Source organism: Cervus elaphus, chromosome 11 (genome assembly GCF_910594005.1).
Source record: "Cervus elaphus chromosome 11, mCerEla1.1, whole genome shotgun sequence".
Classification (NCBI taxonomy): domain Eukaryota; kingdom Metazoa; phylum Chordata; class Mammalia; order Artiodactyla; family Cervidae; genus Cervus; species Cervus elaphus.
The window spans coordinates 93,683,712-93,697,261 of record NC_057825.1 but is presented as its reverse complement, the minus strand read 5'-3'; the positions used below and the strand labels follow the sequence as shown (position 1 = coordinate 93,697,261).

Here is a 13,550-nt window from a genome sequence, read left to right as displayed (position 1 = left end):
ATTTAGGGGGTAATCCATGCAATTCTCCAAGGGAGAGAACTGCCTTCCACAAAGAAGCCACTCTGGTCACCCCTCGTCTCAGTGAGGGCCTTGCCTCAGAAACTGTTGGGGGGATAATGTCCTCCCCAGGTCCTAGCCAGGTTCAGAATTACATTTAAATGTTGTTATTTTCTGATACTCAATATTCTCGCTTTCTGCTGCCTGTCATTTTCACCTGTTGTTCTGGTCTTCATTCTTGTCCTAAATACACTTGGCAAAGCTATCATTTCATTCTGTGATATTTCTTCTTGGTCCCCTCCTAGAGGAAGAAAGTTAAATTCCAATTTAAAAAAGAGGAGGAAAGAATCATGTGAAAAGGTGGACGTAACTCTCAAAGCACTTAAAGAGTGTGAATTTGTTTCTGAAGCCAGATTTCTGAGTGTTTCAATCACAGGATATCAGATGAGGATGGAGGAGCTCCCGGGATTACTCAGACCATCAATGTGTGGAATCTTAAAAGTCAGGACGAACACCATTTTAGTTCCAATATCCTATCTACGGAGAGACCAGGTGAGGCTGAGGAAGAAAAGGGTAAATAAAAGCATCCAGGTCTTCTTTGCACCCAGAAAGATGGTTCTGATGAGGTCAGATAAGTCAAAGCTATGGTTTTTCTAGTCGTCACATATGGGTGTGAGAAACTCTAAAGAAGGCTGAGCACCAAAGAACTGATGCTTTTGACCTGTGGTCCTGGAGAAGACTCTTGAGCGTCCCTTAAGTGCAAGGAGATCCAACCAGTCCATCCTAAAGGAAATCAACCCTGAATATTCATTGGAATTCACACATTTTCGCAGAAGGTTTCTGCTAACCTCATGAAGGTTATTGCTAGTCTGAAGAGCGGATGTCACTGTGAAGGATTTTAGTGCTTTTCTAGATGTGAGGAGATGCAAGAATAGGGCTCATAAAATCTCCTGAGAACATCTAACTATCTGAAGATCTCTTCTGCCAGTTTTTCCCAGATCACAGAGTGCCTCATTCCTGATCTCCCGCCTGAACTCCTTTCAGGGGTGCTGAAGGTCAGCGGTCGTGGCAGCTTGTGATTTAATCTTCGTAGAGGCAGATGGCAAGTGCCAATTTGTAGCTGGCACACAGCACCGTTTTCCTAAGAGGGCAGAGCAGTCCCCACACTGAGGAGGTGCCAGCACTTGCTGTCTGTCACAGTGCATCCTTTTCAGAGGTAACCTGTCTGCTCTCTAAACATTGCTGGTCTTGGGAAAAAACACCTTCTCTGATGATAAACACACCCCTGCATCTTCCTGGGGGCAGCCCGGCTCTGTGTGCTGAATGGGCACAAGTCTACACGCCCTCGGGGCAAACATTAAATACTCTGCGAAGGGTTAAGGTCCATGAGGAAAGTCTAAGTACTTTCTGCTGTGAGAAAAATATTCCAGGATGAAGGGATGAAAGGGCGGCTGGGACGCCAGGCGGGCAGTGGGCGAACATCAGCCCCTCCTTTGTGCCGCGATTTGGAAAGCTTCTTGAACAGGGTGAGTACATATTTTGTTGTTGTTGATCAAAGATTTCTGCATCTTGGAAAGGACCGGCCTAGATTATGGGCCGAGAAAGTGAAACGTCCCTCAAGGCATGGTTTTGTTATCTGGACTCTAGAAAATGCTTATGCAAATCCCGCCCCCAGGAGAAGGAAGGAAACAGAGAGGAATATTTGCTAAGATTCATCAGATGGAGCCCATGGTTTCCAACCCAGTTTTGCCACTATTTCCCCACCCGTCCACCCACCCACTTCCTTCCCCGAGCTCAGGAGAGTCACAGTAACCAATTTGGGGTTTCCATATAACACCTGCGACTGTTGGCTGAGCGCCCCCCACCTCCTTTCTCCTGAAAGTGTCATCCAAACACTTTGAGTCAGCGCTTCCCGAATGATGCCTCTGAAAAGAGGGGGAAAATCTTTCTGCATCAATGCTGCAGAGCCCTGAAATGTTTGTTTCCAGTTGTCCTCGTCGGTGACCTTTCATCAAATTTTGATAATGCTCTTTAAAAATAAGCTGTCAGGATGCTCAGGGCTGGTGCACTGGGATGACCCTGAGGGATGGGACGGGGAGGGTGGTAGGAGGGGGGTTCAGGATGGGAGACACATGTACACCCATGGCTGATTCATGTGAATGTATGGCAAAAACCACTAAAATATCATAAAGTGATTAGTCTCCAATTAAAATTAATTAATTAATTAATTATTTTTAAAAAGCTGTCAAAGGACTTCCCTGGCAGTCCAGGGGTTAAGACTCCACCTTCCAATGCAAGGGGTATGGGTTTGATCCTTGGTGGGGGAACTAAAAGCCCACATGACTTGCGGCCAAAAAACAAAAACAAAAACCATGAAACAGAAGGAATATTGTAGCAAATTCAATAAAGACTTTTAAAATAGCCCATGTGAAAAAAAAAAATCTTTAGAAAATAAAATGTCAAGGACTCGCTCTGTTTGACAGGTATGGAGCTCAGCCTAAGAGGTCAGAGGCCCCCACCTCTTGGCTGGAGTCAACAATTACACCTACTAGCAAACACAGACTGTGCTACTGATGTTTTCCATGCATGATCTTGCTGACTCCTCAAATGCGTGTGCAAAAGGGGTATTTATACAATAAATAATATAAGTGAAGAATTACTTTATAAATAGAAAGGTGAAGGTTAGAGGCATTATGTTACATGATGGAGGTCCCCATTGATAGTCCCTAGGGTGTGTCCCTTGGAAGCCAGGACCCTTTCTTCTTGAGGCATGTGGACCCTCCCCTCCCACACAGGCCTCAGCTGAAAGATGAGCCAGGATTCTGAGCCCAAGACCCACACTGAAAGGACCACCATGGTTCAATGATCCAGCAGGTAAGTCCTCCTCACCTTGCTATTTCTACCTGGCACCATGCAGGGTACATAGCAAGTGCCTAGGAAATGCACCTAGATGCAATTAAACTCAATTAGCTGTCAATTTTTGCAAAACTCCCAAGTCTTTAGTTCAAGGAAGAAGTTTAACATGTCTAATGAATAGACACTCCTAATGTATAGCAATACTTACTTTGGCCACCTGATGCAAAAAGATGACTCATCATGTTGGGAAAGACTGAGGGCAGGAGGAATAAGGGGCAACAGAGGATGAGATGATTGGATGGCATCACCAACTCAATGGACATGAGTTTGAGTAAACTCTGGGAGATAGTGAAGGACAGGGAAGCCTGGCATGCTGCAGCCCATGGGGTCGCAAAGAGTTGGACGCGACTTAGCAACTGAACAACAACAATGTATAGCAATTATGTCATTGAGTCATCTTTTCTCTTCTCATTCACCGACATCAGAATCCATAGGGAAGTCACACACAGGACAAGGGGGTGGGGGGCCCAGCATAGGTGTGATCAGGAGCTGGTTTGTGCTGGAACCCTCTATCCTCACCTGAGTCAGGTTCACCCCTGTTTTTCAAGGGGTACTCCTTGCACATGTTTTCCTGGTAGCTGATGCTCGGGGCTCTCACAGCCCAAGATTCACACCCACTCTCTGTCATTTCCGCCTGTGGCCACAGTCAGATGTCTGAGGGACCTCATTAGCCCAACTCCACGTCCAGAACCAGGAGGTCCTGTTTCCCCAAGCAGCTGGGGAAAGAAATGGTGCCACCTGCTCCAACTGCCTAAACTCACTGGGGCCTCACTCTCTTCTTTCTCTGGCTGTGCTGAGTCAGCTTTTCAATGACTCTGGGAAGTTCCGAGCCCAACATTTCAAACCTGGGCCTTGACGAGTGTGTAAAGACAGGCCGTCTGGTGTGCCCCTCCATGGCCAGGTGCGGGAGGCAGAGAGAACCCTGCCCGCCATGGGCCACAGGAGGCCAGGCCCTGGCTCCCCTTCTCCCTCCAGCCAGGTGGGCCTCCGGGGAAATTTCCAGAGCAGGGCAGGGATGACTACAGGAGGGTTAAGAGAGCAGGTTCTAGGGAGCAAAGAGGGTGAAGGTGTGGGCTCTGGACGCAGACTGGCTGGTTTAACCTGCAGACTCCCACAGCTGTGAGCTGCGCAAACTTGAGGGGGTTCCTCCCCAGCTCTGAGCTGTTAGCGTCCTTCCAGGAAGCTGGAGAGGGGGGGCTCCACCCACTATATTTTTGTGGACATCACAATGAGATCCTTAGTGAAGCCTTGGGCACCTACTTCATATTCAACGGGGACTTCCCAGGTGGCGCTAGTGGTAAAGAACCTGCCTGCCAATGCAGGAGACATGAGAGACTTGGGTTTGAGTCCTGGATTGGGAAGATCTCCTGGAGGAGGGCACCACAACCCACTCTAGTATTCTTGCCTGGAGAATCTCCATGGACAGAGGAGCCTGGCGGGCTACAGTCCATGGGGTCACAAAGAGTCGGGCTCAACTGAAGCGACTGAACATGCATGCCATACTCAGTATTCAGAGTCTTGTAGATCATGGAGTCATTTTACTTTTCCATAGCTACTTGCCTTGAGAGATGCATTCAATTCAATTTAATATATTTTATATTATTAAATATATATTAATTTACATGAATAGTATTTCACTATGTAACACAATATATGTTAATATTTTAGTACATTAAAATTAATACATATTCAATATTGATCGACCTAATGAGTAAATATTGGGCATCTATTACATGTAAAGCAAGGACAACAGTAATGGACTATTTTTTGCAGCTCAGCTGACAGAATATTCAGGACAACTTATTTAAAATTATGGCAGCAAATGATCGCAGATGAATTTGAAAACCAGTTCCAAAATGGGATGGAAGGGTTTGATGACAACTGAAATCTAAAGGATTTAGGGGCAGACTCCCAAAGCGGGCATGGGCGCCAGGACTCTGCAAGATGAACCTTTAGCTGATGTGTGGGGCAGGATGGTCTCGTCCATCATGGAGTTTCTGCTCAGAGTCATTAATCACAATATAAATATTTATGAAAAAAGAAACTTTATACAAATCTTTTCTCTCCTCTGAGGACTTAAAAGGCACAGTCTCCCCAACATCAAACATTTCTGTGAAAAATTAAAAATTCAGTCAATCAACCAGCTGTTTCTAAACATACAAAAATATGGTACAAATCGTCTAAATGTTGCACTTTGGGGTTGGAGAAATACATCATTTAGACACAGCCTAAAGCATATCACGCACATGGTTCATGAAGTACACAGCCTTCCTGAGGAATAAAGAGAAACACATAAGCAGCAAAATTTTCCCTGCAGGCGACTCAAGTCCACACATGCGCTCAAAGCAAACCCACGGAGGATGTGAGCCTGGGCTCGGGGGCTGGGCAGGAAGCCTGAACCTCCCCTGGGGTTCCTGGGGTCTGGACCCCGGACTCTGCACCTGCAGGATTCAGGACCAGGCAAGTGAGCCATACGTCCTGTGTTCTGACTCCATCACCTTGTCACTGTCAGGTTCGGTGGTGAAGACAGGCCCCCTGAGAGAGGCATTAAAAATGCCTACTCACCTCCCTGGGCACCAGGAAAGCCCACTTCACACCCAGATGCCTCCCCAGGTGCTTCCCCTGATCTGGGACTGAATTAGAGGAGCTGCAGCCCGCGAGCTCCTCAGGTCACCTGCACTCTCAGTGATCTCAGTGGTGAAGACACAGCTGTCTCAGACTCAAGCTTCAGGCTGATATGCTGGCAGGTGGGTGATGAAGGTCGAAGAGGACAGGCTTCTATGTGGTACATATATGCAAAGGAATATTACTTGGCCATAAAAAGGAATGAAATCAGATCACTTGCAGAGAAGTGGATGGACCTAGAGACTATCATACAGAGGGAAGTAGGTCAGAAAGAACAAAACAAATACTGTATATTAACACATGTATATGGAATCTAGAAAAGTGGTATAGATGAACTTATTTGCAAAGTAGAAGTAGGGACAGAGATGTAGAAAACAAATGCATGGACACCAAGGGGGAAAGAAGGGAGCTGAGATGAACTGGGAGATTGGTATTGATGTGTGTATGTGTGTATACATATATACACAGTTGATACCATGTATAAAATAGATAACTAGTGAGAACCTGCTATATCACACAGGGAACTCTAATCAACAATCTCTGGTGACCTAAATGGGAAGGCAATACAAAAAAGAGGAGATCTATGTAGACATATGACTGATTCAGGTTGTTGCACGGCAGAAACTAACACAGCATTATAAAGCAATTATACTCCAACTTAAAAAAAAAAAAAGAGAGAGAACAGGTTTCTTTGAGAGGTTTACCTGCGCTTTATCTTAACACCAGGCTTCCCAGATGGCGCTTGTGGTGAAGGACCAGCCTGCCAATGCAGGAGATGCAAGAGACGCAGGTTGAACCCCTGGGTCAGGAAGATCCCCGTGGAGAAGGAAATGGCAACCCACCCCAGTATTCTTGCCTGGAGAATCCCATGGACAGAGGAGCCTAGAGGGCTACAGTCCACGGGGTCGCAAAGAGTCGGACACTACTTAGGGACTAAATAACAACCACCACACACAACACTCAATACACAAGTGGGGGGGAATGATGTAAGTGTCTTGCCATTGACTGCACTTGGAGAGACCCAGCTTTGTCTCGCATTGTCTTCATCGCAAGTTCCTGGGGCCATGGGGGTCTTTGATTTAGGATCATACAGGGCCCTTAGTCCAGCTGGAAGTGGACCTGGTCTGGCCCCAAACTTCTGGACTGTGCTGTGCTGCCCAGACCATGCCCCAACCTGGAAAGAATGCAGTAAGTGTGGGGGTGTGGGGGTGACAGGGACCAGCACTCCGCCCCCCAGATGCAGGGCTGAAGCAGCAAGTGAATTCAGGGGGTCCCCCTACCCGGCCAGGTCTGGGTCTAACCCGCATGGGAACACAGGAGGGCTGGGAGACAGACAGCCCAGAAATCCCGAGTCCTGAGGCGACGATGCCCAGACTGTCCGCACACAGCACCTTGTACCCATTCCGGCCCTACTCTTGGACACTGTCTTCCACCTCCAAGTTCCCTGCTGCCCAGGCCTCCTGATGCTGACTGTCCATTTGCCAAACCCCCTCCTTGAATGTCTGCCCCCGCGATTACCTGCCAGAATACACTCAGTGGCTCGCCTGCGGGTCAGAGCTGCACCCGCCCCAGACTCTGTTCCTCTAGTCTAGACTCCCCCTCTAGACTCTGTTCCAGTTGCATCGCCCTGGCCTTCAGCCCTGTGCCCTGGAGCTTCTCAGCCTGGCCGTGCCCGTTTCTGACACCACATACCCGATGTGGCTACAAAAATGCTCAGAACCCCACCTGGACAAGTGTTCTCTCCAATGTGTTTATCCACTGGGCCAACCTGTACCTCTGAGGTTAAATGAAGCCCTGGGCATAGGAAGTGGCAGGTAACATAAACAGAGGTGGGAGCAGGATGGCAGAATTTCCCACTCCGGGTTGTTTGTCTCCGTGGCTCTGCTATTTTGCCTGTGTTTGGATGTCTGGGCAGGAATTCATCAAGTTGCATGTTAATTACTGCATTCGTGGCTTCTGTTGCATCAAGCATTTTCAGGAAGCATTACAGGTATAATTTCCAGATTAATAAAACTGGAGACCAGTTGACCTGGTGGACATAATTTACTTTTCAGAAAGCTTCTGATAAGGCTGCTCAGGAAAGTCTATTAAGGAAAATAACCAACCATACGGTAGAGAGTAAAGTCTTATAAATTATAGCATCCAAAGGAGCTGAACCAGGTGAAGAGATTCACAGTGACCTGGCTGTATCACATTGTTTACCCAAAATACGTGGGCAACTGGAACAGAAGAAATTTTTAAAAATAATAACCCTTGAGTTTCCATCAGTCCTGATTGTTATCGTTCAGTTGCCAAGTCATGTTTGGCTCCTTGCCACCCAATGGACTGCAACTAGCCAGGCTTCACCATCTCCAGGAGTTTGCTCAAATTCATGTCCATTGAGTTGGTGATGCCATCCAACCATCTCATCCTTTGTCATCCTCTTCTCCTCCTGCCCTCAATCTTTCCCAGCATCAGGGTCTTTTCCGATGAGTCGACTCTTCGCATCAGGTGGCCAAAGTATTGGAGCTACAGCTTCAGCAAGCTGATTGTCTCTGAAGAGCAGCAGACAGGGGCCCCTGAAGTGCAGCTAATGTTGGAAGAAGGAAGATGCTTGAGGGTTGGGTGGGGAGGAATGGAGGGGGATGCTTAGGGATGGGCGGGGAAGAGTAGCCGCAGTCTGGGTTGGTAGTCCGGGATTTTTTGGTCAAGCTCTAGATAAAGTCCCTCAGGGAAACAGCACTTTTAGGGGGAAAGGTGAGCACACTCCTCCCCCTAAACAAACCCCAAGCCCACAAGCAGATCCAGCCGCCCTGGGGTAGGACTGGGAGCCCCTGCATCCTGCTCCTTCACACACCTGTGGGAGGTGCGGGGAGGCAGAGTCTCCAGGACCACATGGGATAAGGCTAGCTGCCCCCAACTGCCTTTGGTCTGGGGGTCCTTTGTCTTTGTAGATGTTACAGACACTGGTTTTCACTGAAATGGCCATAGGCTCTCATGAAAAGACCCCTTATTGCTTGTTTGTTCATTTCATTCTGAACAGCACAGCCCAGCTCCCTAACCAGTCCCTTGGAGGCCCCGTATTTGGGAGGTAACGTAAGAGGCACTGATTCGACCCCTGGGTCAGGAAGATCCCCTGGAGGAGGGTATGGCAACCCACTCCAATAGTCTAGCCTAGGCTGGCATCCATATCATTGATGACAGAGGAGCCTGACGGGCTACAGTCCACGGGGTCATGAAAGAGTCGGACAGGACTGAAGTGACTTAACACAGATTGACTGAAGTGGACAAATGCGCTGTCCTTGACCCCTGATGGATGCAGGTCCAATGGGGAGTGGGGCAGCAAGGCAGGGTGAAGATAAGGGGAAGAGGACCTTCCACCCACCATGAACTGTGTGACTGTGGAACTCACAGACCTGAATTTTCACCTGTAAGTGGGAATTCTTGGCTTGAGTCTCTCACAAGGCTCATGAGAAAAAATAAGTGAACCCTTTTACGGAAGTGTACAAAAGCAATCTTTAAAGTTAAATCATTAGATGAAAGCCATGTGACTGTATGGTAAACTCAGAGGAGAATGCTTCTCTGTAGAACGATTAATTTAATAATAGCGCCTAGCACTCACTGAGTGCGTGCTGTGTGTTACATATTGCTCACTGGCTGTACACCCCTAATCTCCTTTAATCCTCACACAAACTTTTGCAAAACCACATTGGATACACAAAGAAGAAAGAGAAGCTGAGAAATGGTCTCCAGGCTGTGGAGCTAATTGGCAGAAACAAAATTTCCACCGGGACAGTCAGATTCTACCATATGAGCCACCATCCTCCACAACAAATGTTTAGCATAATCAATATGTTAACACTTATAACCTTATAATTTCATATAACATTGTGTATAAATATATTACCATGCCATAAGAGATAACATTATTGACATTGTTGTTTAATTGCTCAGTCTTGTCCAACTCTTTGCAACCCCATGGACTACAGCACACCAGGCTCCTCTGTCCTCCACTATCTCCCACTTCATCTTTGTGGGAGTGTTCGTCTTTGGACTGGACACTTCGCTCAAATTCGTGTCCAGTGAGTTGGTGATGCCATCCAACCATTTCATCCTCTGTCACCCCCTTCTCTTTTTGCTTTCAGCCTTCCCAGCATCAGGGTCTCTTCCAATGAGACAGCTTATCGCATCAGGTGGCCAAAATATTGGATCTCCCAGCATCAGTCCTTTCAGTGAACATTCAGGGTTGATTTCTTTTCAGATTCTGGTTTGATCTCCTTGCAGTCAAAGGGACTCTCAAGAGTCTTCTTCTCTCTCCTCTTGTTTAGATTAGAGACATACAAATAAACTCATAAAATAATAAATCCTCATACAATTGTGAAGTATGATACCACCGATTTTAAAGGCAGTAATTGTTAAGTAAAATTTCAATCTATAATAAAAATTCTAGTATCAAAAATGTAAAGAAGTTAGAGGACTTTCCCTGGAGGGCTAGTGGTTAAGAATATGAACTTCCACTGCAGGGGACATGGGTTTGATCCCTGGTCAGGGAAGTCCTGCATATTACACGGGGCAGCCAGAAAAAAATGCAAAATAGTCAGTACCAGAATTTCTATTACATATAAGTAATCTAAATACAGATTGTTACCATATTTTATGACTATTAAATAAACCATGCCACAGTGGTTCTTTAGGTTGATCTTACTAATAAAATGTCCAGATAAAAAATATCTTTAGAAAATGAGAAACTGACTTTTTTCTACTTGAACTTTTGGGTGTTTTCCTAAAGTGTTAGAATAAGATTATTTCCCACACCTTCTGTACCTCTTCTATCTGAGTTAAAATGCAGACTAAAAGGTAAGCATTTTGGAGGCTAATAACCACAGGATAAGGAGAGAATGAATTCCAGTCATCCATTTGGGGGAATCAACACTTTTTTTTCGTTAAATTTTTCACTGAATTCCTGCTAATAGGGCAACAGGTATCCGACAGCAGAACCAGAAGATAAAATAAATACAGAAAGTTATTCAATTAGTGATTGGAAGGAAAGAGGTGATCGAGTATTCAGAGACTCCTGGAAACTCTCCTTGATGGACAAATGTAGGTGAGGTGAACCCACTGGTTTCAACCAAGTTAAGAAGTCTGAATTCTAATTAGGGAGTTTAGGATGCCAATGAGACTCCAAAACAACGAACCTCACCCCCTCCCTGATGGCAGAGAATTGGCAGAACCAATGCACCGTTGGTGAGTGTGAGGTATGGATGTGTGTGCCTGGCTTCCCAGGTGGTGCTAGTGGTAAAGAACAAGCCTACTAATGCAGGAGATGTAAGAGACTCGGGTTCAATCCCCGGGATGGGAAGATCCCCTGGAGGAGGGCATGGCAACCCACACCAGTATTCTTGCCTGGAGAATCCCACAGACAGAGGAGCTTGGCAGGCTACAGTCCAGTGGCTCGAAAAGAGTTGGACACGACTGAAGCGACTTAGCACGCACGCACGTGTGTGCCTGTATGCCTGTGTATTAGCACATGTGGAGGAAACCCCAATGCATGAACCCAGGGGAGACTTCAGGACAGAGTCAGGTTCTTCCTTCTCCCCTTCCCAATAAAAGGGAGAAACCAGAGAGAGACTCACTTCCCTCCTCCGGGCCTGGGGATCCGGTGTCTCTGGTACAACGGAGAGAATCCAATCCTTGGGCATGAAACCCAGTTCTCTCTATAGAATTTATCTCTGGGTGGTGTGTCACAGTCTATTACGGGTTTGTGTGGGGCTGGATCCGATGAAATACCCTGAATCCAAGTCAGCCTTCAGCGTACGAAAATATTGGCTTGGATGTGACTCCTCGGTAATGAATATAATGCAGAATAATGAACAGTAGCCAAAAAGAGAAACGATGTAAAGCCAATCAGAGGAAGGGCAGATGTTTAAAGCGTCTTTTGCTATTCAGGATTGTGCTCCAACAAAAGCAATTATGTTCCTGCTTTCTCGATTTCCAAACAGGAGAGCGGCACGTTGAGGGTTTCCAAGGCTCTCGCCCCATCTCTACTTGGTGCACGAGTGAGACAGTCGAGATGCTGTTGTAGCCGGCGGCAACCAGTGCCAAGCGGGGCCTAGAATTGGGGACAGTGAGGTGACCATGCTTCAAACCACGCAGGGGACCTACCTCCATTCAGAGACCGCCCGAGGGTGTGTATAGGTAGATACACAAACACCAGGCTGCCAATCAAGCTCTGCTTTCCACCCGGGACAAAGGAATCACAAAAACAAAAAAATGTAAGTTTCCCTAGTGGTGCAATGGATAAGAATCTGCCTGTCAATGCAGGAAGGAGAGACAGGTTCAATCCCTAGTCTGGGAAGATTCCATACTCCGTGAAGCAGCTAAGCCGGTGCACCACAGCTACTGGGCCTGTCCTCTAGAGCCGGGGAGCCACCCATGCTGAGCCCAGGAGCCCAGCTACTGAAGCCCAGGAGGCTAGGGCCTGTGTTCCACCACGAGAAGCCCAAGAGAGGAGACCCCGCTCGCCACAGCCAGAGAAGCCTGCACAGCAGCAAAGACCCAGGACAGCCTAAACAGATCAATAAATCTCGAAAACAAAGACAAAGCTGTAGGTCCATCCACAAGTGGAAATGATATTAAGTCGTTGGTCCACAAGTCAAGGAAGAAGGTAGCCTAGGCCGCTGTCAGAGATGAGCGAACCTACCCGTTGGAGTTTCTGGCGGCTCTGGGGCCCTGACTCTGTGACTCTCAGGCTTTGCACCAGCGGAGGGCTGGAGAAAATAAAAGCGTTCTGGGTTTGCGCATCTCTCAGGCGAGAGCCATAAAATATGGATATGCATACGTTGGGTTACACATTAGCAACTGACAACTGCACATCAAAAAAAAAAAAAAAGGTGTCCTTCCTCGGCGCAGAACGTGACGGAAGAATCCGGAACGGTAAAGAAAAAAGAGCTGTGCGCGGGAGAACCGTTTCATTTCATTCCTTATATGTACAAACATGAATAATTTGACATGATGTTTAGACAGTTTCTCCCTAACTTAAGTCTTTTAATTAAAATGAAAGGAAGGAAATATGCTTTAAATATGAATGCGGGAAGGTGTGGGCTGGCACACTTGCCCACGTGCCCCTCTCCCTCCGTCTTTGGAGAACACAATAAACTCTCATCTTCCCGTGCTGTCTTTTCATAATGTTTACGGTTGTTGTAGGCACCACATAACCCGTGCTGTTTGCGATGCTCCCCATATTAAGCGAGAGCCCATCCCTTCCTCTGCTATTTACTTTTGTGGCAAATCAGTCAATGTATTTTCCTCGACTCACCAGGCAATAACGCAGGGCTGCCTGTGGCCGGAAAGGTAAATGCTAACTTTTCAAACAGTGCCAAACGGCACGCCCCGGGCTGAGCGCCGAGTGAATGAGAGGAGTATATTCCGGGCTGAAAAATGGGCCCGGATGTTAGCCCTCATAAATTACATGATTATTAAAGTGCTGCGCAGTCCCGCCCATATGATCGCGTTTTACCTTCTGCTGGCTCCCCGCTGACCGCTCCACTTTGTTTTCCGTGCGCTTAACTTGGGAAATGCTAAACAAGTTGTGATATTTACCTGTTTAGGATCAAATTGCGAAATGATCTGCTTAGTTCTGTTCTAAATTAAGGTCTGCGTGAAATGTCATAGCATTTATCTTTCATAAAATGAGACAGCAAGGACACTAATTTCCTAGGTATTCAATCACTGCCCCGCGCCACTTGAGAGACAGCCCAGAAGCGGGCCTGCCTACAGTTCACAGCTCGCTGACAGCCCTGAGATGGAATCATAAAAGTCAATTAATCATTAAAAGCTGTTACAAGCACATATCGAACCAGTCTGGCACAAAATGTTAATCAGTCCAATATCAATATAATAAATTCCCGCAAATTGGAGCGATCGATACATTTAGGACCTAATGAATCAATCGGGGGATGCCGGGCCGCTCCTTGGGGTCCCGGTGACATGGCAGCCGGGCAAGTGCGACGTCTCTAGGCTCGCTGCCAACAGAG

The 13,550-nt window shown here is 47.0% G+C and overlaps 1 long non-coding RNA gene across 1 annotated transcript; it reads left to right on the top strand.

Annotated features, from left to right (window-relative positions):
• Positions 1-1,386: 1,386 nt before the first annotated feature.
• Positions 1,387-13,156, top strand: LOC122702961. The gene is made up of 4 exons (XR_006343380.1): positions 1,387-1,523; positions 2,793-2,871; positions 10,491-10,621; positions 11,517-13,156. It is a non-coding gene; the product is annotated as an uncharacterized LOC122702961 (long non-coding RNA).
• The last annotated feature ends 394 nt before the right edge of the window (positions 13,157-13,550 follow it).